This window comes from Rhincodon typus, chromosome 15, assembly GCF_021869965.1.
Source record: "Rhincodon typus isolate 14 chromosome 15, sRhiTyp1.1, whole genome shotgun sequence".
NCBI lineage: Eukaryota > Metazoa > Chordata > Chondrichthyes > Orectolobiformes > Rhincodontidae > Rhincodon > Rhincodon typus.
Window position 1 is genome coordinate 7,024,509 of NC_063346.1, and position 21,700 is coordinate 7,046,208.

Genomic DNA, 21,700 nt, shown 5'->3' on the forward strand with positions numbered 1-21,700 from the left:
TTCCACGCTGAGGCCGGAGTTTGACTCCACACTGAGGCCGGGAGTTCGAGTCCACACTGAGGCCGGGAGTTTGCGCTGACTTGCACCCCAGACGTTGTGATGCTGCCTGAGAACAGGGGGTAAAAAGAAAAAGAAAAAAAAATGCAAAAAAAGGATAGAGAGAGAAAAAAAGAAATGGGCAGAGTGGATGAGCTCCAGCTCAAGATTTCTACTTCACTGCCATCTTGGAGATTCGAGATTTAGAGATTATGTTCCATTGTCCTATTATCACCATTGCAGGGAAATACTCCAATGTCAACCCAGCTTCTTTTTTTTCCCCCATAATCTTTCATTCACAATTTGTTGACTAATGTGGTCTTTTTTTTGCCTCACCTTGCTTCTCTTTTAATTAATCCCCTTTTGCTTTCTTTCTCCCAATCTCCTCCCTTCATCTCTGTCTGATCTTCTTACACTCGCATTCTCACTTTGGCCTTTCTTTGTTTATTCCACTGTAAGCTGATTTGTAAGTGTAGGAAGAAGCTCATTGCTGACCTCATTTAGAATTTCATGCCCAGATGCATCTAATTCATACATTTATTTATTTCCCTTATTTTAAATTAACGGCTCAAAAACATTTTCTCAAAGTTTGGTCTTTGCTGACAGACAGCACAATACTGAGCCCTGAGAGATTGGTGTTAAGATATAAGAAATAAATCAGTGGGTCAGAATTAATAGATATTACCTAGCTGAAATAAATGGGATTCTGATAGTGGGTGAAACCAATTTTTCATGAATAAAGCTTATTTTAGACCAACACAAATAGCTGCAAGTTTCATCTTTTCAATCTGTTGGTATCTTAGATCAAAACTGAAAGGGAGCTCTGTACTGGAGCAAGAGCTTTCTTGTTTGCTTCACTGCATGTTATTTTCTTGTATTTAATTTGACAAGTGCATTTGGATGATTTTCTTGTAGATCTGAACATACTTACAGACGTTTAGCAATCAGTCTAGTCACATTTTCCTTTTTCAGCTCACTTGACATAAGGTATCATGGAAAATGATGGGCCCAAACTGCACTGCGGGAGTCCATTTGGCCTATTGTAACTTTGGAGGAACAATCCAATTTGACCTACTCTTCCCTACTCTTCCTACAAAATCCTCCTGGTTTTCACCTTTTGAAGAATACGACTGAACCTGCTTCCAGATCATAACAACTTGCTCACATATATAATTCTCCTCACTTCTTTCACTGGAGTGTAGGAGTTTGAGGGGTGACCTGAAAAAGGCTTATGAAATCATAAGGGATATAGATAAGGTGAATCGCAAGTGTCTTTTCCTTAGGGTGGGAGATTTCAACACTTGGGGGCATATTTTTAAGGTGAGAGGAGAAAGATTTCAAAAAGACTAGGGCAATTTTTTTACACAGAGTGGTTTGTGTGTGGAATGAACTTCCACAGGAAATGATAGATGTTGGGACAGTTACAACGTTTAAAAGACATTTAGACAAGTACATAAATAAGAAATGTTCGGCAGGATTTGGGTCAAACACAGGCAGGTGGGACTAGCTCAGTTTGGAATTATGGTCAGTATGGACTGGTTGGACGGAAAGGTCTGTTTCCGTGCTGTATGACTTTTTGAATCTATGATTCTATTTCATGTCTGGTTCTTTATCCAGTTACCTTAAACTTGTAACACTAAACAAAAGAAAAACCAAAGAATTATAGATGCTGGATATCGAAAACAAAATCAGAAATTGCCGGAAAAACTCAGCAGGTCTGGCTTCATCTGTGGAGAGAAAGCAGAGTTAATGTTTCAGGTCCAGTGACCCTCCATCAGAACTGTTCTAAGCTGATTGTTTCAGGCAACAGCTTCTCCCTATTAGAGTTAAAAATATATACACTTTTTCTGAAGGCTCTCCTTGAGACCTCCTAGGGCTATTATGTGCTTTTCAGGGGTTACTTTTTAGTTTTCAAGGGCTCGTTTTTCAGACTCACTCATTCCTTTATTAGATGTTGCAGTCAACTAGCATCAATACCTTTTTTATAATATTTGTGTTGATATGTAAGAGATTTGGACTCACACAGGAGGAAGATTCGAATAATTCATCAATATTCCCCAGATACATTACCGCTCGATTAAATTTAAACCCGTAATCCATGAATTTTCTTGACATTACAGAATTTAAAACAATAATAACAGACATAATTTTATACATGAAAAGCCATTACCATAACCATGCCTTCCATGGACTTTGTGAGGTCATGGCTAAATGTTGCATTTTTGAATACAGTCTTGAGTAGAGTAACTGCATTTCAGGTAATTTAAAATTTATAAGATACTTTGAGATGTGAATGTGCAAACATATAAAAGAATGAACAAAAGTAGACCACTCGGCTCCTCGAACCTGCTCTGTCATTCAATAAGATCATAGCTGATCTGATTTTAACTTCAGTTCTACATTCCTGTATATCTCTGATAACCTTTCATCCTTTTGTCATCAAGAATCAATCTATCTCTGTCCTAAAAATATTTAAAGACTCTGCATCTACTTCATTTTGAGGAAGGGAATTCCAAAGACTCAAAACCCTCTGAGAAAAAAACATTTTCCTCGTCTCCATCTCACATGGACGCCAATTACCTTTTAAACACTGACCCCGAGATCTAGATTCTCCCACAAGAGGAAACGTCCTTTCAACAGCCACTTGGTCAAATCCCTTCAGGACATTATGTATTTCAATTAAGTCACCTCTGACTCTTCTAAACTCCAGAGGATACAAGCCTAACTTGTCTAGCCTTTCCTCATAAGGCAATCAACTCATTACAGATATCAGACGAACAAACCTTAGAACAAGATTCTGACTAGCAACCCTATCTATAATCACATAATCATATTAAGTTTCCCCTCAGTCTCTGCAGCTCCAGAGAAAACAACCTGAGATTTTCTAGCCTCTCCTTATAGCTCATTCCCTCTAATCCAGGCAGATTCTGGATTCTGAACTTTCTCTAAACTGTTTTCAATACATTAAAATCCTTTCATAGTTTCAGCCATCAGTACTCTACATAGTATTCCAGATCCAATCTCACCAATGTCCTCTACAATTGATGACGCAGAAATGGAAATATTTATAAAGCTGCCCAGTATTAAATGATACAATTGACACAGGCTTGTCCAGAGTATTTCAACCCAATTTGATTCCTGAACTCATGCACCTTTAATTGAGCGACTCAACGTCATTTTAAAATAATTTATTAGATCAGTTTCCTATGCCCTGTCAGCAGAATGTCCTATTGTTGAAAACTTTTCCTCTTTGCCACACCTTCCTCTCCTTTCAGGCTTTTTCCACCCCTTATAAACCCTCTCCCCTCTTTGCAACCTCTCATTTCCTTTTGCAGCCTATCTCTCCCTCTTAGCAAACTCCATCTCCCTTTTATGGTTCCTCACTTTCCCTTGGTTCACAGTCTTCCTTTACAGCCTTTTACTCTCACTTAGCAGAACCACTCACTGCCCTCTTCCTCCAACCCTTTTCCGAGGAAGGGTCACCGGACCCAAAACGTTAACTCTGTTTTCTCCTCCACAGATGCTGCCAGACCTGCTGAGCTTTTCCAGCAACTTTGTTTTTGTTCCTTTGCACACACTCCTTCTCCCTTTTGCAGACTCTCTCCTCTCCTGTTGTAGACCTGCATTGTTCCTTTCCAGCTTTGCCCTCCACCCTTCCCTGTAGCTCCTCCACCCTCCTACTTTTCAATCTCACTTCCCTCTCTGCCTCCTGGTCCGTTGCCCTCACTGCCCAGCCCGCTGGGCGCCCCAGCAAAAACAAAGACAGAATCCTCCTTGTCCTCACATATCACCCTACTAACCTCCATACCCAACGTATCATTCTCCGCAACTTCCACCTCCGACAAACCGACCCCACAAGCAAAGATATATTTCCCTCCCCACCCCTATCTGCCTTTTAGTAGGGACCGCTCACTCTGAATCTCCCTTGTCCGCTCCGCACTTCCCACTAGCCCCACCACATCCGGCACCTTTCCCTGCGGCAACCGCAGGAAGTGCTACACCTGCCCCTACACCTCCCCCTTCACCTCCATTCAAGGCATGAAACAAACCTTCCACATCAGACAGAGGTTCACCTGCACATCCGTCAATGTGGTCTATTGCATCCGCTGCTCCCGATGTGGTCTCCTCTACATCGGTGATACCAAGCGGAGGCGCGGAGACCGTTTTGTAGAGCACCAGCGCTCTGTTTGCAACAAACGACAACACCTTCCGGTCGGGAGCCATTTCAACTCCCCCTTCCAGTCCCTGGGTGACATGCCTATCCTGGGCCTTCTCCAGTGTCACAATGACACCATCCACAAATTGGAGGAGCAACACCTCATATTCCGCCTCGGGAGCCTACAGCCCAATGCTATAAATATGGATTTTACCAGTTTCAAAATTTCTGCACTCCCGGCCTCATCCCATGATCAACCCTCCCTCTCATCACCACCTCCTTGGCCTGACACAACCTGACCACCTTCTCTCCCACCTACCCGCCCCTCCCACCTCACTGACCAATCCCCACCACTGCCTACCTGCGCTCACCTATCACCATCCCACCTTCCTTCCCCAGCCCCACCCCTCCTCTCTCTATTGCTTTCTGAGCCCCCTTACCCATCCCCATTTATGAGGAAGGGTCCTGACCCGAAACGTCAACTTTCCTGCTCCTCTGATGCTGCCTGGCCTGCTGTGTTCCTCCAGCTCCACACTGTGTTCTAACAGAGAGTGAGTTGTTGTTTGACCATGCAGGGGGCAATACAACCAAGTATATTATTGTGTCTTTGATCTTGGGAGCAGGAGTTCATTCAGTTTGATCATGGTTGATCATTACCTACACTCAGTTAATGTGCTTTCATTCCATTTTGTCCTCACCGAGCAAAGAACACAACCAATCAAAGTTTTGAGTTCTCCAGCCTCAGATGCATTAGAAACATAGAAAATAGGAACAGGAATCGGCCACATGACACTTCAAGGTTGTTTTACCATCAGTTATGTTCATGACTGATCTCCCCATTTAGTAAGCTGTTCCTGCTTTTCCCCCTCTTTGAGCCTTTTAGTCTCTAGTGTTATATCCTACTCCTTCTGGAGACTGTATAAGGTTATCACCTTGACAATTTCCTGTGGTAGAGGATTTCACAGGTACACCACTCTCAGGGTGTGGAAAGTTCTCCCCATCTCAGTCCTAAATTGTTTACCCCGCATCCTTAGGCTGTGACCCCTGTTTTTGAACTTCCCCCACCGTCAGGAACGTCCTTCCTGCATCTACCCTATCTGTACTTTGCCCAACTAGGGAAGTAGGGACAGAGTTCTGGATAGTAGGAACTGCAGATGCTGGAGAATCTGAGACAACAAGGTCTAGAGCTGGATGAACACAGCAGGCCAAGCTCTGAAACTGCTTGGCCTGTTGTGTTCATGCAGCTCTAGACAGAGTTCTGGATGTCTATTATCCTTTGACAAGAAGAGCAGTTGCTTGTTTTGCTCTGATACCGTTGGCTTGATTCTTTGCTCTTCTCTGGTCCAGGGAATGCTGAATTTAATGACAACACATTAACTGTTTCCTGGTTATAATGGGTTGAACAGAAACAGAGCAAAACTCATACAGCCCAAGACTGACTTCATATCTGTTCCACCAAGTTCTGACTTTCCCTTATAGGGCCACTGGAGGGAGCTCCACAATAACTCTCTACACAACAAAAAAATGATAATTACCCATTCACTTTCATAAACATCTGTTAACTGGTGAGATCAAAATGAAGCTTTCAAAGCTTTTTGCTGTAGCTCAGGGGTCAGCACTCTGGTCTTTGGCTTGGGAAATCATTGGTTTAAGACTTTGTAAGTCACCCACCTCACGCTCCAATCTTGACCCTTTGAGTTGGTTGTTTTAATTGACACTAATGTGTGGGAAGGCTCGACTGTCAGAGATGTTACCTTTTCAATTACGAACGAAACTGAGGCTCGGTGAATTTAGTCTATGCTTTGTGAAAACCTATATATTGGACAGTTTTTCAATTGTCCCCTTCTGCTTTTGTGTCAGGGGCTCATAGCGCTTTCTTGTTTTGGAGATAATTTTCTACCGAACTTCTTAGAATTCATCTCACTCACCATATTAGGCTAATGAGACATTTGGTGGATCAGCCTGATTTGTTTCTTAATATTTGTACTTCACAAATTTCTGATTATTGTCAAATGATCTTTGAATTTCCTTGTCCCTTGCATCCCCTTCAATTTCCTTTTGTTAATTGCTGAGAATTTATTTGTATTTCCACTGTGCTACATGCTGAGTTCCATCTGCTTTCGATTTATTTTCTTCACAGGACGGTGCTTAGCTTTGAAATGTTACTCCTTTGGTTACGAGCACTGAATAATCTTTGCTGTGCAAATAGAAATCTAGGTTAATGCTGTCTAAGATATCCAGCCTCTCCTTACAACTCCAACCATCCATGCCCTGCAACATCCTGGTAAATCTTTTCTGAGCCCCCTCCAGCTTAATAACATCTTTCCTAAAACAGGGCAACCAGAACTGGACGCAGTATTCCAGAAGAGCCTCACCAATATCCTGTATAACTTCAACATGATTCCCAACTTCGATACTCAAAAGCCTGAGCAATGAAAGCAAGCATGCTAAACACCTTCTTAATCAGGGGCTGCTCCCTCATTAGAGGGGAGTGTCTTGTGTAGGTTTAATCTGAGGGCCACCGCATCTCAGGTGAGGGGAAACGTTGAGAAGGAGATTCTTATTGTGGGAATCGAACCCAGCCTGCTGGTATCACTCAGCAGTGCAGTACAGCTGTCTAGCCAAATGAGCTTACTGACTCCCACACACTGCTAAAAGATTATTGATTGGAAGTGTTGGCTTTGGCAATGGTTTCTTGGAGGCTTTGACACCTGGTCTGCCACCTGGCAAGCTGGCAACGTTTCCCATCTGAGGAGAAGCTCACCAGCATCAAATGCCTCTCTGGCTCGTTAGTGGGAAGCCATTGAATGACAGCTGTTTGCAACCAGATCTGGGTGTCCTTGTACATCAGTCACTGAAGGTAAGTGTGCAGGTGCAGCAGGGAATGAAGAAGGCAAATGATCTGTTGGCCTTCATAGCAAGAGAATTCAAGTAAAAGAACAAGGATGTACAATTGCACAGGGCCTTGGTGACACCAGTATTGAGTGCAGTTTTGGCCTCTTTATCTGAGAAAGGATGCCTGGCTATGGAAGGAGTACACCAAAGTTTTACGAGACTGATCCCTGAGATGACAAGACTGACAAATGAAGAGAGACTGGATTGGCAATGACTAAACTCACTGGAGTTTGGAAGAATGTGGAGGGGTCTCGCAGAAACCTATACATTCTAACAGGGCTAAACAGGGTAAATTAAGGAAGGATCTCCCCAATTAATGGGGAGCCATGGTTTAAGGGGAAGGCAATGGCCTAGTGCTATTACTGCTGTACTGTTAATCCAGAAACTGAGGTAATGTTCTGAGGACCTGGCTTTGAATCCTGCCATGGCAGATGGTGGTATTTGAATCCAATAAAAATCAGGAATTAACAGTCTAATGATGACCATGAAATCATTGCTGATGGTTGGAAAAAAACAATCTGGTTCACTAACGTCCTTTAGTGAAGGAAATCTGCCATCCTTACCCGGTCTGGCCTACATGTAACTCCAGGCCTAAAACTATGTGGCTGACTCTTAACTGCCCTCTGGGATGGCAATAAACACTGACCTAGCTCACGATGCTCTCATCTTGTAAATGAATGAAAAGAAAATTGGTAGGCATTTTAGGACTGAGATGAGGAGAAATTTCTTCACCCAGAGTGTGGTGAGCACATGGAATTCTCTACCACAGAAAGTCCCTGAGGTTAAAACATGGAATATCCTCAAGAAGGAGTTAGTTACAGTCCTGAGGGCTGAAGGGATCAATGGGTAATAGGACAAGGTATCAGACCATGAACACATTGAATGGTGGAGTAGGCTCAAAGGGCCGAATGGCCTTCCCCTGCTTGTATTTTCTTTGTTTCTGTATAATCAGCATTCCCCAGGTTCAAGGACCTGATGTGGGGAGGTGAGGGAGAGTAGAAATCCCATCCACTGAGAGCCGCTGGCCGATCAAAGGCCCACAGTTCTGTTGGTCTGCAGCATCATCAGGGAAGGTGTGCCTGCTGCTGGAATGATACCAGCTGGACACTCAGGATTGAGTGGTGACCCCAGCCAAATGGGCTGGGGAGGAGGTGTGCTGGTGGGGAGGGGTTTTGGGTAGTCAGAGGGAAATGATGTAGGGAAGTTGGCAGCAAAGGCAGGGGCATGGCTTTCAGTTGCTAGATCTCACGATCAGGTCCTGAGTGCACTCGAAAGAGGGACAACAAGCACCCAGGCTTGTTTATGTAAACCATGCATAGAGCCAGCTCTGCCACTATTGAGTTAATATTAGCGACAATAGGATGAGGTCCTTTAGTGCTCATTAACTACTTACTTAAGACCCTCAACTGGCTGAGGCCAGCAGTCCATTCATAGTTTTACTGTTGTAGATGTAATTTTAGTACAAGTAGGAATATTCCAAAGTACTTCATTGGCTGTGAAGCACCTTATAATTCTTCTAAATTTCAAGAAGGTGGTGTTTACACAGTAGGTAGTGTTCAGGCTGAGACTGCCCACTCCAGGCGGGCAGCATTGTTTTTCTCTCTCTCTCCTTTGTGTCTTTCTCTTTTGCTTTTCCTTTTCACCTTCCTGACATTCACAGGGAGACCGGTCACAGTCCCCTGGTTTTAAAGGCCCAATGCATGGAGTCCTGGAATGTCGCTGGAGCATTGGCTGCAGAGATGGCAGAGCACAGGCTTCTGACTGCGGTAGGCCCGGACTGGGAACATCGCTGAAGTCCCAGAGCCGTATTTGGGACTCTAGCCAATGAACTCAATTTAAGTACTTTCCTTTCTATTCTTTTGTAGCTCAAAATGGTGCCAGATTGTGGCCAACAGGACACTTTTCACCAAACCATTCTTTCATTCACCTTGGGAAGTTGATGAAGATACATCATTAAAATGCCAGTTTTTCTTCTTTCCATTGATATGCTTGATGAGGCAGTATGTATAGTGAAAGGACCAGAAACATCAACAATAGGAGCAGGGATAGACAGTTCAGCCCTTTGAGTCTGCTCTGCCATGCAATATGATCACACCTGACCTTTGATCTCAGTACTGTGCTCCCACTTTCTCCCCATTCTCTTTGACCCCTTCAGTCTAAAGAACTACATTTAACTCCTTCCTGAAAACATTCAATGTTTTGGAAGCAGATAATCAATACAACAGGTGCAAATTGTGATATCCCTTATTCTTTCCCCAGTTAACATCAGGGAAAGACTTAAAAGAAGAATAAACAAATTATTGTTACCAAACTGACCCAGCGATGGCTGCATTATCATGTAATCAATGTGTTTTCACTAAGCCTCTGCCTCCTAATCACCATCCCCTCCCAAGTTCTCCCCAGGAGGCAGTTTACTCTGTCTCACTTCAACACGTCTTCTGTCACCCAATGTAAGTGGACCTGTAAGAAGTCGCTGAGTCTCCCCTTGTGTTCGACTAACAGCCCAAAGCAAAATAGGGCAGTAACGTAGGGATCATGCAAAAGCAAAACATCATGGATGCTGTATATCAGAAATCAGAAATGAAACAGGGAGATTGATGGACTTCAATCATTCAGGAGAATGACCTTTGATCAGGGTTGGTGGGGAGTTTGAGGTAGGACAGTTTACAAGCAAGTGCAGATCTGGAATGAAGACTGGGTGATGGGAGGAAGCAGGAAGAGAAGTGTTGGGGGGAAGTGAGCAAAGTGTTCAGGTCTCTCATAGGATGTAAGGGTGGGAGCAAATTAGCTGATGGTTCTCATCAAAGGGAAGTGATAAAGGACAATAGTGAAAGGCTCTGAGAAGTATATGTATTGAATGGAACCGATGCCAAGTTCCACGTCTTCCTGCCTCAGGCAAGTCGATGCTCATTGGACCCCATGTCGATAGCACTTTAATTTCCTGATGCTTCACAATTTGCAGCTTTCAAACAGCCTAGTGTGAGCAAGATTACCACCAGCGCCACATGAATATACTGATTTGTGTAACTCAAAAGAAATCATTAACCCCATATGCTTCAGTACTAAATGTGTACAATCATCAATAAAATTACAACAATTATCATAAAATTGCCCTTCCATGTAATCCAGCTCCCTCACATGATCAGGTTTAGTCTTTTCTCCTAGCCAGAGTTTAGGATCACTGATTTTTGTTTTCAATTACACTAAGGCAGTTCCTTCAGAGACCCAAAATTGGTCACTCTTCTCTCTCGAGTGTTTGCTCCTGACCGAGGTGCTGAAGCCTCATTGGGATTTTCACGTCTATTAGGAAAACAGATCAACACCAGAACAGCAGAGACCTGCTTGTCTAAATCTGGAGGGGCCCCTGCCATTTTTTGACACCTTTTTCTTTGCTGATATTAATCTAGCTCTCTCACACTTTCATGCAAAGAAATCAAACCCAGCCAATGTATTAGGGTCTTGAGCTGGATGGACATAGCAGGCCAGGCAGCATCAGAAGAGCAGGAAAGCTGACATCAGCTGGCCTGCTGTGTTCATCCAGCTCTACACCTTGTTATCTCAGACTCCAGCATCGGCAGTTCCTACTATCTCTCAATGTGTTATGGTCAATATGTTTCATCATGTTAATTTAATTCTCACCAATGTTTTGATTTAGAAACCCATCCTCACCAGTGCTCTACATTGCTGACTGTACCTCATGTGATATCAGCTCCACATCCCTTCAATCCAGCAATGAAGTTATCAGTACACATTGTTGGTTAGGGGCCAGGAAATCCACACTTCATTCTCATCACAATGGAATTATGTTGGGGTGATAAAATGGATTCTGACATGATTGATGCCTTCACTTTGAGTGTATGCAAACAACTCCAAGAGACTCTCACAAACCTGTCTTCCTTTCAAATGTGACTCTTAAACAAGTGAACATGTCAAGGTTAATTTGTACACTGCAATGAAAAAACCAGTGGCTTGTGAATGGCAAGGGGAAAAAAAAAGGATTTTAGAAAATTTGGGCCAGCATAACACAAAATAACATGGATTGAAAAAGTGAAAGTCAATAAACTTTGAATGCACTCCAGGCAGATTCCAGTACACTCTCCCTAATAGACCAGGTCAGGTAGCTCCTGTGCACGTTTGATGCCCAGTTACAATTTTGAACCGTATCCAATATTTCTCTAGTTACACTGGAAACTCTGATTCAAAGCAAACAAGAACTATTTTTCACTTAGACACTCTTGTTATCATTTATATGTTAACAATAACAATTTATGTTTAATTGGCCTTTCATTTAGAAGGTAAAAGTATAAGAAATTGGATTCAGACAATGAACACCGACTGTGATGCAAATGGTGCATTTTTATCTGTTTTCATTTATTGGAATCTTTCCTGCTGGTCATCACAGATGGAATTTTTAAAAAATCAATTAAGCTTTGCTATTTATTTCAAGGTGTGTGGAATATACACACTGGGAGGGTGAGATAAATCCAATAACATGTCTCTGTGACATTATCCTGCCGAACAGGAGGGAGATGAATTCAGAGTGATTGGTGTCAGGTGTTTTCTGTCCTCAACTGAAAATGTGAAAAAAACAAAAGAGAGAAATGCACTCACACAGCAGCTTTCATGGTATCAGGACATCCCAAAGCACTTAACAGCTAATTAATTACTCCTTTGAAGCAAAGATATGTGGGCACTGCAGCAACAAGTTTGGAGGCATTGAGGGTATGGATACAGGTTGAATCACAGAATATGTACCATCTGGAAGCAGGCCATTTGGCCCATCATGTCTGCACCAACCGTCCAATGAGTATCCTTCCCAGACCCACCTTCCTACCCTGTGCCCCTAACCCTGCATTTCCCATGGCTAACCCACCCAGCCTGCACATCCCTGGGCACCATGGGCAACTTAGCATGGCCAATCCACATAGCCTGCTCATTTTTTGACTGCGGGAGGAAACCGGAGCACCCAGAGGAAACCTACTCAGCCACGGGGAGAATGAACAAACTCCACACAGACCAAGGATGGAATCAAACCCGGGTCCCTAATTCTGTGAGGCAACAGTGCTAACCACTGAATCACTGTGCCACCCAAAACATATGGCCAGCCCAACTGAGTTTCAGATCAATTTTACTCCCCCAGGATGCTGATAGTGGGGGATTTAGTAATGATAACATCATTGATCATCAAGATTGTGGTCCTGATCTCATAATCCAGTGCCTTCAACAAAGGAGCCAGAGACATGAGTTTCAAATCTCACTGTGACAGCTTGAGAATCTTACATTTACGTCATTAAACCATATGTGAATTAAGAGATAACATCAGTAATGATGACCATAAAACAATTTGATTGTTATAAAAGCGTATCTTATTCACTAATGCCCTCTAAGGAAGGGACATCAGATTCCCCGATATCCCCTAAAATAGTCTCCAGCCACACAGGATTGGGAATGACTTTGAAATAGCTTAATGAGCCTTTCAGTTGTATTCAAGGGGAGAATTAATGTCAACTTCCTTAAGGGTAATTAAGGATGGGCAATAAATGCAGTGTTAATGAAGTGAAATAAAGGGTTCCACACACAGATTAGAGATAATGGCTGGATTATGTGATAATAAGGTGTAGAGCTGGATGAACACAGCAGGCCAAGCAGCATCAGAGGAGCAGGAAGGCTAACATTTCGGATAATGATGATCAGGTCTTTGAATTTAACTCCCCATTCTCCTTCACAATTTTTCCATGCAATACGTTACATCCATCTGTGTGGGATGTTGTGACATCTGTTGTATGATAGCACCTCAATGTGAGCAGCAGCCCCTCCCATGGCATTGGGACTGTTGGTGTTGGTTTGGTGATTTGCTGTGTGACTTGTATATGTGATACCCTGTCTTGGAGATAAGAGTCCTGGAAGTAGAGCCACAGCTGGTTGGAGGTAGCCTTCCATTTGCAGACTGTGAGTGGTGGAGGTAATGTAGTGCTCCAAGCACACTTATAGGGTTTTCCTAATGGCTTGGCCTCAGCTACAGCCATAAGCACCCCAACAGTTCCACCTCTATAATGGTGCCTGCACCCTTGGATTCATTTTATATTAAACCTGAAAAGTTTATTCTGTCGGCCCCTCCAACCTGAAGAACCCTTTCCCTCTCACATCTGTGAGTGCAAATTACTAATTCATAGAATCCTTTCAGTGAGGGAACAGACCATTTGGCCGATCAAATCCACACTGGCGCTCCAAAGAGCATCTGACCCAGACTCAGCCTCATCCTGTCCCTGTAACCCTGCATTTCCTGTCGCTAAGACATCTGGCCTGCACACTCTGGGACAATTTAGCATGGCCAATCCACCTACCCTGCACATCTTTGGACTGTGGGAGGAAACCAGAGCACCTGGTGGAAACCCACACAGACATGGGGAGGAACGTACAAACTCCACACAGATAGTTGCCCAAGAGCCGATTTGAACCTGGGTCCCTGGCGCTGTGAGGCAGCAGTGCTAACCACTGAGCCACCCTGCCACCCCCTAATTCTTCTGAGCTAGAGGGTCTTCTGCTCTCCCTCCAGTTTTGAAATTCATCCTAATAGAAAACAAAATACTTCAAATACTGGAGATCTGCAGCAAAAACAGAAACTCAGCAGATCTGATAGCATCAGTGTGAAGGATAAAATTTCGAGTCTGGTGACCCTTTGTCAGAACGGAGGCTCATCCAGCCTTCCCCAGTTGCGTGGCAAAACCCACTCTCTGGTCACTAATTGACAAATTGGTGAGAATCACAGCTGAGTGACTGTTCTCAGGCATGACAAGTATCCAATCTCTACTGGAGCCCGATGATAGTACATTGAGGTGGACATACCCTGCCCTGAGGAAACTATTCAAAAAGGGATAAGTATGTTCAGAAAAACATAGTAACGCCCTGATATCTTGGGCAAGCGCTGGGAAACAGAGGCAGCATATTGATTTTGACTTCATGTGGATGGTACCATTCTTGGTGCACACAGCTTAGCAGTACAGTACGTCATTGCATGGGAAACAGTCTGCTCATGTGGCATAAAGGCACAAGGAACTGAAAGGGTTAATGCAGAGGAGTGCATTAAGCATTGCTCACTATGACAATATGGCATGGACTTACAGTCAGAGCATCTTAGGACAGCAATGGAGTGAGGCCTACCATATTGTACCTCCTCTTTGTCACTGAAATGGTGTCTATGATGTTCGTACATGTGTCTATTTACTAGCATATAATAAACTCCAAGTAGGTTTTTTTAAATTAATTCACTGGATGAGGGAATTGCTGACTAGCCCAGAATTTATGGCTCACCCTTAATTACCCAGGAGTAATTAACAGTCAACCACATTGCTGTCATTTACAGGCCAGACCAAGTTCGAATGGAAATTTCCTTCCCTGAAGGGCATTAGTAAACCAGATGGGTTTTTCCCCCAACAATTGGCAATGGATTCACCAGATTCTTTCCTCTTAACTTTAACTCCCACTACCTGCTGTAGCAGGAATTTGAACCCAGGTCCCCAGAACATTACATGGGTCTTTGGATTAACAGCCCAGCGATAGTGCCACTTGGCCATCACCTAGCTATGTTAGTAAAGCAGCCTCTTCTTATTTAGCCACCAAATAGTGGCTGCTATTGATTGTCTGGTCACAAATGTTGTTTAAGGAAGGAAATCTGCCATCCTTACTTGGTCTGGTCTACATGTGACATCAGATCCAAGAAATGTAGTTGACTCTTAAGTTCTCTCTGGGCAATTAGAATTGGGCGATAAATGCTGACCTAGCTAATGACATCCACATCCCATACATGAATTTAAATAAAAGGGAGAAGGATCAAAAGCAGAAATTGTTGGAAAAACTCAGCATATCTGACAGCATCTGTGGAGACAAAGTAGAACTGGGCTGATGAAAAGTCAACTGACTTAAAACATTAATTCTGATGTCTCTCTGTTGATACTGAGTTTCTCCACCAATTTCTATTCTTGTTTCAGATTTCCAGCATCTGTAATCCTTTGTTTTATTTAAGGGGACAAGGATACCCTCTTTCCCCAGCGTGGCTCTTTAGACACTGATCATCAAAACCAAATTTCGCTGCACCCCAACGTTGACGGTCTTCACTTGGAGGAGTCAGATATTCAAACTCCTTTTGTGGCCCTTCCTTTAAATGCACAGAAATGCTACTTAAATGCCACAAGAAATGGTTAAGGTCAAAACATTGCAAGCCTTCGAGAAGGAGTTAGATACAGTTCTGAAGGATGAAAGGGTGAAAGCAGGAACAAGGTCCTGAATGGACCAAAAAAAACAGAAATTGCTGGAGAAATTCAGCAGGCCTGGCAGCATCTGTGCAGAGAAAACAAGAAAGTGATAATATGTCTGGGAAAAAGAAAAGCTGAAAATGGGGATCCTTTGTCTGCCAAACTGTCATTCTCTCTGGGCTCCAAGCCCACCTATTCATTCACACCTTCCCCCACAACCGCTCCCCTCCCCTACCCACACCTATCCCATATCTTCAGCATATATAACACCTTTTCCAAACTCTTTTCAGTTCTGAAGAAGGGTCACTGGACTTGAAACATTAACTCTGCTTTCTGTCTCCACAGATGCCGCCAGATCTGTTGCTTTTCTCCAGCAAATTTTGCTTTTAGTTCACCTTTCTATCATTCACAATCGTTTGTTTAATTTGAGGATCAGCCATGATCATATTAAATGACAGAGCAGGCTCAAAGGGTTGAATGGCCTGCCTCTGTTCCTATTTTCTATATTCCCATATTTCTTTGAATACTTCCCTGCACCCAATGTTAATATATGCAAAGCACGCAACGTCATTTACTGGGCCAGTACACTAAAAAGGCAAGCAATTTTTTGTTAATGATCGAATGAGGTCAGTAGGGTTAACGAAAGAAGGGAGCAGTCAGATATTAGATGCTTAAGTGGTAATGAGAAAGAAAGTTTTATTCAAATCATGTTAATTTTTATTCAGTCATCCCCTTGTATCTCTGTATATTTAATGTATTTCTCTGTAAACTTTACTGGACCCTGGGCAGGCCAGTCGAGCAAAACCCACAATGTGATCCAGAGTATCTTAATTAACAACTGATTAAATTCACCCCTGCTGTTTGCTGGGTCAGTTTGTGCTGTCACATATGGGTATGAAGATAAAACACAAAAGCTGATATGTTTTGTCAAAGGCAGGTGAAGTTTGGACAAGTACCACTTAGTTAAGGTGTTGAGCGTGCACTAAGGTAGACACTTACCTTTCACCTTCTCTGACAATTGAGATCCAATCCAAGATTGGAGCAATGTTTTCAAAAACTGTGCACGATTATGGTCCCCATACTGAAAAAAAAACAGGAGTTAAAGGTAACAGTGAATCCACAAGAAGATTAACAAGAGTCACACCTGTACTGAGGTAATAACTTTCAGGAATTATTGAGCAGCTGCAAGAAAAGAGAAAGCTGAGGGGTGGTCGAATTGTTGAGAATTACAGAAGGGTCGATAGCATAGGTGTATAAAAGATATCTTTGCATGTCAGGCAATTCAAAATTATGACTCATAATCATATGAGGCTTGCTCATAAATTTAATAAAGTTATTATTATAAATTTAATAAGGAGGCAGTGAGGTGGTGATAACATCACTTGACAAATAATCCAGATTTCTGGGCTAACGTTCTGAGGTCATGAGTTCAAAACCTATCATAGCAGATGGTGAAATTTGAATTAAACACAACTCTGGAATAAAAATCTAGCCTAATGGCGACCATGTGGACACAGTTGACTGCTGCTAAAAGACAGGTAAGTTGGAGAATTTTGCATGTGTTGTAAAATCATTCGATTTTGTGACCACGCTGGTAACAGAGGTGTTTGATTTCTGAAGGTGGTACTTCCAGTGAGACGTAACATGTGCCCTTTTTTGAAACAGTCTAATGGGATCGTTTACGTCCACTGGGAAAACTGGAATCATCATTGCATTTAAAAGACAACATCTCAGGCAAAGCAGCACACCCACAGGAGGCTCCACAGCGCTGAAAATGCCACCTAGTAAGGGGACGAGATGTCTGCTATCAAACCTCCCAGCTCGGCGAACACACCAACAGCTACAACCGAGCTACAAATCTTCACACAACCCTGGGCAAAGCTATTTTTTGTGCTTCGTGGTGGAGCAGTTACTGAAGGTTGGCATGCAGGTGCAACAGGCGGTGAGGTAAGCTAATAGCAAGCGGATATAAGTATTGGAGTAGGGATGTCTTGCTGCAGTTATACAGGGCCTTGGTGGGGCCACACCTCGGGTATTGTGTGCTGTTTTCTAATCTCTGGAAGGACATTCGTGCTACTGAGGGAGTCCAGGAAGGTTCACCAGACTGATTCCTAGGATGGCAGGACTGACATATGAGGAAAGATTGGGTCTATTCTCACTAGAATTTGGAAGAATAAGTGGGGGTGGTGGGAGATCTTGTAGAAACATATAAAATCCTATGGGACTGGACAGGCTGGATGCGGGAAGAATGTTCCCGATGTTGGGGAAGTCCAGAACCAGGGGTGACAGTCTAAGAATAAGGTGTCAGCCATTCTTGATTGAAATGAGGAAGAATTTCTTCACTCAGTGAGTTGTGAACCTGTGGAATTCTCTCCCACAGGAAGCTGCTGGGGTTAGTTTGTTAGATATATTCAAGAGGGAGCTGGACCTAGCTCTTGTGGCGAAAGGGATCAAGAGGTATGGGGAGAAAGCAGGAATGGGATACTGAGATTGCATGATTAATCATGATCATATTGAATGCTGGTGCAGGCTCAAAGGGCTGACTGGCCTACTCCTCACCTGTTTTCTGTGTTTCTATTAGTCTCAAAGCCAGCACTATGTGACTCCATGGTCAAAGACAAAGTGGCACAGCTAAGGGAGAAACCTTGTTTTACACAGCAGGAAAAGTCTTTGTTCTTTGCATAACACTGTACTCAATGCTGTTTTATTACCTACTTAGACAAGCACGTGGAGACTTTGGTTTATTGTATCCTCCAAAACACATATAGGATTGTGCTAAAATGTCAACCTTCATTTCACACTCTGGTTCTGAAGTGTGGATAGCACTAACAATGTTCTGACTTGCCCAGCATAAGTGTTATCAAATGATCCAAACATACAGAAACGCGATTATAACAACTTGCATTTATACAATTCCGTTTATTATAATGGAGGTTCTGAGAGGCTTAACTAAGACTCACTCACACTAATTCTTCTTGTTGGTATTAGCCTGAGTTACTGATACCAAGTAGGGAAAGATCCTCACACAAAGTTTTCAGCAAAAGATAAACTCAATCTAGGTAAACAATCAATGTGTTTATTATAGATTACTTAATAGCTAGTTACGGTCGATCTGGGAGGCATCAGCCTCAGCTTAAGAGTAAGTACACATTACTGTTAATAAAACATTCTCACACTGACTTGGTAACAAATACAGAACTGGTTAACACCTACCATGAGCTGTCATGATGGGTTGAATTTATCTTTACGATGTCAATTCACCCTTTAAGGTCCTAACTGCCTTACAGAACATCTTGTAACAAAGAACCATACAGACCCTTTGGCCCACCAAGCTCGTGCTGACACATAAACAAGAAAAGGGTTCTGAAGAAGGATCACTGGACGTGAAACATTAACTCTGCTTTCTCTCCACAGAAGCCGCCAGACCTACTGAGATTTTCTGCAACTTCTGCTTATGTTCCTGCGCCAACACATGATGCCTTTCTAAACTGAAAACCTTTTGGCTCTAGATCAAAAATCATACAACACCAGGTTATAGTTTAACAGCTTTATTTGAATACACAAACCTTTGGAGTCTCATTGCTCTGAAAACTTATGTATTCAAATAAACCTGTTTGACTATAACCTGGAGTTGTGTAATTTTTGACCTTGCCCACCCCAGTCCAACACCGGCAGCTCCATAACTTTTGCCTCTGTGTTGTCCATATCCCTCTCTTCCCTACCTATTCATATATCTGTCAAGATGGGCCGGCATGGCGGCTCAGTGGTTAGCACTGCTGCCTCACAGCCACAGGGACCCGGGTCCAAATTCAAATATTGGGCAACTGTCTGTGTGGAGTTTGCACAATTTCCCCGTGTCTGTGTGGTTTCCTCCCACAGTCCAAAGATGTGCAGGTCAGGTGGATTGACCATGTTAAATTGCCCAGAATGTGCAGGGATGTGTAGGTTAAATCGATTAACCATGGGAAATACAGGGTTACAGGGATAGATTAGTGGGGGTGGTATTGAGCGGTGAGTCTGGGTAGGATGCTCGTTGGAGAGTCAGTGTGGACTTGTCAGGTTGAATGGCCTGTTTCCACATTGTAGGAATCCTACGCCTCTTAAATGTTCCAATTGTATCCACCTCCATTAACTCCTCTGGCAGCACGTTCCAGACATTTACCACCCTCTGCATAAAAAAATTGCTTTGAACAGCTTCTTTAAACTTACCCCGACTTACCTCAAACCAATATCCCCTAGTAATTGACATTTCTAAACTTATCTCAAAGATGTTTTGAAAAGTTCTATGCTCTGTCTGCAACATTCAATGAGGAACAGGTACTCAGACAAGAAAGGCGACATTTGGCTTAGACACTTTGGTTTGGCCAAAGGAGGATCATAAAGGAGCAAGGAGAAAGAACTGGAGTGAAGTAGGGAAGCTATTCCAGGTCTTAGTCAGCTGAATGCATGGCTACCAGTAATGGGACAGTTATTGAGTGAAGAAGAGGTTGGTGTTGGAGGAATACAGAGGTGTTGAATGTTTGTAGTATAGAAGAAAAAATCAGAGATTGGACTGGGCAAAACCCTGGAAGATTTTGAAAACCAAGATGAAAATTTTCACTATTTAAACCTTTTCTGATGATGTATTTGCCGGCAGCATACATATATAAACAGGGCAGAAATGCACGAGAAGCTATGGTATAGGGATGGAAGAGAATGCAAGGCAGGAAATTTTCCAACAAGGCCTGAGCAGATAAGAGTGTAAATAAGCTATGACTATCTCACAGCTGAATAACATTAGAGAGCTCCAGGACAAGGGAGATGAAGTCAACTGTGTCAAAGGCTGCAAGTCAAGAAGGATGTAAAGAACACAGTCAGACAGAATGTTAATTTGACTTGAGTAAGTTGCTCTGGAAAGGACAGGGAGGTGAATGGCCGCTTCAAAAATATGAAGTTGTATTAAATTAGACACAGATTTGGAAGAAGTGTGAAAACCACAATTTTTTTCTTGCACTTCTCATTATAAAGGGGAATGGAAAAATAACTATTTTAAAGGCCAAAGATGGCTGGAGATCGCTGCATGTTTTAAAAGCTCTCATTGTCAGCAACATTTAGACTTTGAGTCGAGGATTGGTGAGTGCATAATTGCAAAGAAACTAATTGTTCTTGCCACAGTGCAACTTTTGAGGTCGATCCATGGCAGCGATCTCTGGAAATATGAGTTAATGCATCTTCAAGCGAACCAATGTGTATGCATGCACAGAGCCTCTGTGCAGTTGCACAGCTTAGAGTGAACAATAACTCTGTCACATAAACAGGAATGTAATAGCTTATCAGTGGGGAGGGGGGGGAAGGGATAAGTTGTTTTTAATGATGTTAATTGAGCGGAAAATATTGATAGATACACCAGAGAGAATTTCTTTTGAAATAGTGGTGTGGGATCTTTAATGCCTAGCTTCACTGAACTGAAAGTCAGCACCTCGAACAGTGCAGCTCTCCCTTAGTCTCCCTCAAAGGCACATGATGGTCTGGTGGTATTATCGTTGAGTTATTAATCCAGAAACCAAAAAATGTCAGAAGGAAACTGCTATCCTTACCTGGTCTGGCCTACATGTGACTCCACACCCACAGCATTGTGGTTGTCTCTTAACAGTCCTCTGGGATGGACATTAAATGCTGGCCTAGCCTGGGATGCCATGATCCCATAAATGAATATATATAGGTACTGTACTAGTAAGTTACGTTGTCATAGCCCCAGAGGCTCACAGGGCTGATCACTCATGAGCAAGAGACAACTGGAGGTAGCTTAACTTGACAGTCACCATACCTCAGGCAAGGGACAAGATTGACAAATTGGAAGCTACAAGGTGACCTCAGATAATACAGGCATCACTTTGTATTGCAAATCAGCCATCTAACCAACCTGACCCAAGAGAGTGTCCACCTGCCTCAACTTTGCCCTGAACTCTGTGCAATGAAGGCTTCTGAAGGAGAGAATCATAGAATCCCTACAGTATGGAAACAGGCCATTCAGCCCAACACTGCCCCTCCAAAGAGCATCCCACCCAGACCCATTCCCCTACCCCTGCATTTCCCATGTCTAACACACCTAACCTAAACATCCCTGTACACTATGGACAATTTAGCATGGCCAATCCACCTACCTTACACATCTTTGGACTGTGGGAGGAAACCCACACAGACACAGGGAGAACATGCAAACTCCACACAGACAGTTGCCCAAGGGTGGAATCAAACCACCTGCTGTGAGGCAGCAGTGCTAACCACTAAACCACCATGCCACCCCAGACAAAGGCTGACACAATCAGGAAGCACTCATTTTGCACGAACCCTGGGATTGAACCAGGGACCTTTAGGTCTT

General features: G+C 43.1%; 1 long non-coding RNA gene across 1 annotated transcript in view; it reads right to left on the bottom strand.

The window, feature by feature from the left end:
• Positions 1-18,658, bottom strand: part of LOC125484930 — a 24,372-nt gene extending 5,714 nt beyond the window's left edge. The window contains exons 1-2 of the long non-coding RNA XR_007263723.1: positions 18,553-18,658; positions 16,339-16,420 (exon numbers count right to left, since the gene is read on the bottom strand). This is a non-coding gene — a long non-coding RNA (uncharacterized LOC125484930). The remainder of the gene's footprint in view (positions 1-16,338; positions 16,421-18,552) is intronic.
• Between the last annotated feature and the right edge of the window lie 3,042 nt (positions 18,659-21,700).